Here is a 4534-nt window from a genome sequence, read left to right as displayed (position 1 = left end):
ACATACACACACCTACACACGCACACACACTCATTCACTCACACACACACACTCACTCACACATATATATACACACCTACACAGACACAGACACACACTCATTCACTCACACACACACACACACTCTCACACACACACACACTCACCCATTCACTCATACATACACACACACACACTCACTTACATACACATACCTACACACATACACACTCATTCTCACACACACACTCACTTGCTCACATACACACATACACACACACATTTACACTGAGTGGAGAAATAACAATTCAGGGTGACACGGTTCTGTCACTCCTGCCCCACATCACAGACTCTGATCAGTTGATCCCAACCCTTTGGATTCTGTGATGACACCTTGGCAGCGACGGTGAGTGTTTAATTCATTGGTTGATTGGACCTGGGGCCATTCTTTCTGATGTGGGATTTGAAATGACTTCTTTTATTGTGTCTGAATGTATTCGACCTTTTCTCTGACAGGGAATTAAAGAAAGCAACTTTACAAAGGAAATGGGAGAGCGAGAGTGTGTGAAAGAGAGAGAGGAAAACAAAGGACAGAAATTTCTGGAGACATTCAGCAGGTCTGACAGCATCTGTGGAGACAGAAACAGAGTTGATGTTTTGAGTCAATATGTCTCTTTTTCAGAACAAGGGGGTCATACCAGATTTGAAATATTCCCTCTGTTTCTTTCCCCACAGAAACTGCCAGACCTGCTGAGTTTCCCCAGAGTTCTCTGTCTCTGTTTCAGATTTCCAGCATCAGCATCTCCTACTCCTGTTTGTCTGTCCCTGAGCTAAGCAGGAGTTTGGCCAATCAGAGAGTTGTTACTATGCTGAGTCCCCCCAGGCTCCACAAGAAATGATGAGTCAAGATTAGAGTGGTGCTGGGAAAGCACAGCAGGCCAGGCAGCATCCGAGAAGTAGGAAAATCGACGTTTCGGGCAAGAGCCCTTCATCAGGAATAGTCCTCACTTTCGCCGAGTCCACAAGAAATGATGCCAGTTTACCTGTATTCAACATTCTCAGAAATTGACACCATCTTGTAGGCATGATGAAGAGTCATCTAGACTCGAAACGTTATCTTGCTCTCTCTCTCCGTGGATGCTGACTGACCTGCTGTGATCTCCAACATTTGGTTGTTTTCTGTACAGATTCCAGCCTCTGCAGTGACTTGCTGCTGCATTAGATTCATTCTTTGCTGCAAACAACTGCTCCCAAATTCTCCTCTTTGGAAAAACAATGATCCCAACACACAACGATATGGACCTTACATCGGAATACAGCTGCTCAGTACTAACCATCACTGTCACTGACGGAATATAAAAGGGGGACCCAGGAGAAGGAGATGACTGATACTGAGGTCAGGGATGAGTCTGGGAATACTCGAGAGAATATCAATACATTCAAGGAGGAAGTTTTGGGAATCCTACACTGATTAAACTGGATCTATCCCAGGTTACTGCGAGAGGCACAGGGAAGAAATAGCTGGGTCATTAGCAAATATCTTCACATCCTCTTTGACCACAGGAAAGGTTCTAGAGGTCTGGAGATTAGCCAGTATTTTTCGTTGTTTAAGAAAGGAACCAGAGAGAATCCACAAAATTACAGGCCGGTGACCCTGACTTCTGTGACCAGGCCAGGTTTGTATCTAGCCAGCCCAACTTGAATTCCATGTGATTTTAGTTTTTGTATCTAATTATCTTTGTTACCTCTTTGAAAAATTAAATCAGATAGTGAGACATGACCTTCCCTGTACAAAACCATGCTGCCTGTCAGTAACTTGTCCATGTCCTTTCACATGTGCATATACCTTGCCCCTCAGTATCGTCTCCAAGTGCTTCCCCACCAACCAGACTGAATTCATAAGCGCAGAACTGTGGATGTAGTTTATATGGATATTTGATAAAGTCCCACAAAACAGATTGGTACAAAAACTAAAATCACATGGGATTCAAGGTGGGCTCGCTAGATACAAACCTGGCTTGGTCACAGAAGAGGCCAAGCGGTAGAAGGGTGTTTTTCAGAATGGAGACTGGTAATATGGCGTTTCACAGGGATAGGTCTTAGGTTCTCTGTTGTTTGTAGGGTATATAAATGATCTGGAGCAAAATATGGGTGGTCTGATTAGTAAGTTTGCAAATGATACAAAGATTGGTAGAGTTGTTGATAATGCTGATGATTGTGAAAGGATACAACAGGATATAGATAGATTGGAGACTTGGCCACAGAAATGGCAAATGAGTTTAATCCGTTTAATCCCAAGATGCTGCATTACGGAGGATCAAATTTAGGTGTGAATTATACTGTAAAAGGTACAACCCTTAAGGACGTTAACACATAGACAGATCTGGGCATGCAGGTCCACTGTTCCCTCAAACTGGGAACACAGGTGCCCAAGGTGATTAAGTGCACAAATGGCATGCTTGCCTTCATCAGCTGGGGCATGGAGTACAAGAGTTGGTGAACCATGTTGCAGCTATATAAAACCCTTGTTAGGCAACATTTGGAGTACGGTGCGCAGTTTTGGTCACCACACTACCAGAAACACGTGGAAGCTTTGGAGAGAGTGCAGAGAAGGCTCTCGAGGATGTTGCCTGATCGAGGTTATTGGCTATGAGGAAAGGTTAAAAAGACTAGGATTGTTTTTACTGGAAAGACAGCAGCTGAGAGGAGACCTGATAGAGGTTTACAGAATCACGAGGCATCAACAGGATGGATCGTCAGAGGCTTTCTCTCAGGGTTGAAGTTTCAATTACAAGGGGGACACAAGTTCAAGGTGAGAGGGGGAATGTTCAAGGGAGATGTGCGAGGGAAGTTTTTCATGCAGAGAGTGGTAGGAGTCTGGAACACATTGCCAGAAGAGGTGATGGAAGCAGGCACATTGGTGACATTTAAGGGGCATCTGGATGGTTATATGAATAGGGAGGGAATAGAGGGATATGGACCAAACAAGGGCAGAAGGTTTGTTTTTTAGTTGAGATAGGGTCTGATGATCAAGGACAGGCTTGGAGGGCTGAAGGGCCTGCTCCTAATCAGTACTTCTGTTCTTTGGGAGGAGATGAAAGCTGTGATCCTCAGGAATGGTCTTCAATCCTGCACAACGCGGGACAATGGTCCCGCCAGATGGATTGTCTGATGTTTGGATTCAGTGCTGTATCATTTCAGGGTCTGTCTCCCTCTCTCTGATCAGCACTTGGGAAAGAGCTCTCTCCCAACCCATCAAACACGCTGTCACATTTTATAATGCTTTTCTCAAATGCAATACCATTTAAAACAACATAGAAGGTGGGAAGATCAAAGAATAAATAGCAGCTCAGTGAGATCACAGCTATTACTCTGTCTGTGTATCACAGGCCTGCGAAAATTATGATGGTTTTAGCTAAAAGCAGTTCAGGAGGTTTATCGTTGCTGAGTAGGATGTGGGCAGTCTTCTTGATGAGCTTTTTAATGAGCAGTAGGCAGGGACAGTGAGAGTGGAAGCTGAACATGGCTTCACCCAGAGTCAGATTCACTGGAGAAAACCAGGCAAACTGCTTCCCCGCGTATTATCCACAAAACACCAGCCACAGGCTGCTCTGTTTCCCACAGGATCCTGAGTGTGGAAAAGATTTTTTTCTCTTGTGGGAGAGTCGAGAACGAGGGGTCACTCTTTCAACAGAAGCGGGCATCCACTTAAAACAGAAAAGGAGAGAAATTCTCTCTCTCTGAAAGGTTGGTGAGTGTCTGGAGACCCTGATCTGAAACGATGATGAAAGCAGAGACTTGGAGTATGGTTAAGCTGGAGGTGGATAGGATCTTATTAAAGGATTGAGGGTGAAAGGTTTTTTGGGAGTACGTGGGAATGTGGAGTAATCAGATCAATGACAATCTTAGAGGATAGCACAGCAGGTTCAAGGGGCTGAATGGCCTCCTTTAATCCAGATATTTGTATAATCAGGCCAGCCCTTGGCCTTCCTTTCATTAAACAATAGGAGCCCCAGCCTGTCCTCTCTCTCCTGATGGTTATAGACTCTTGGCTGCAGTCAATGGAACAGAGTAAGGCCAGTTCTGGGCAGTGGGATTGAGTCGTTGGCTGTACGTTGCCATATCCAATCTGAGGAGGCCTCATGCTTTCTGATCCAGTAAAATGGAATTCCCTCTGTCCATCTATTGTTTCCTCATTCCCAAGAAAGACCTTGATGCAAATAAACATTCTGTCAAAGATCTTCCTGCTCCATCATGGTGAATCACTCCCGCTTTGAATGAACCTCAGGATAATTCCTAATGAATCAATCCATCAATCTGCAATTTGAGAGGGAGAGGGTACAGTCGGAAGTGACAATATTTCTGTTGAATAAAGGGAACTATGGAGCTATGAGGGAGGAGCTGGCCAAAGTTCAATGGTGCAATACCTTAGCAGGGATGACAGTGGAGGAACAATGGCGGATATTTCTGTGTATAATGCAGAAGATGCAGGATCCGTTCATTCCAATATTGAAGAAAGATCCCATGAGGAGGCAGGGGTGACCGTGGCTGACTA

This window comes from Chiloscyllium plagiosum, chromosome 6, assembly GCF_004010195.1.
Source record: "Chiloscyllium plagiosum isolate BGI_BamShark_2017 chromosome 6, ASM401019v2, whole genome shotgun sequence".
Classification (NCBI taxonomy): domain Eukaryota; kingdom Metazoa; phylum Chordata; class Chondrichthyes; order Orectolobiformes; family Hemiscylliidae; genus Chiloscyllium; species Chiloscyllium plagiosum.
This window is presented reverse-complemented; position numbering follows the sequence as displayed.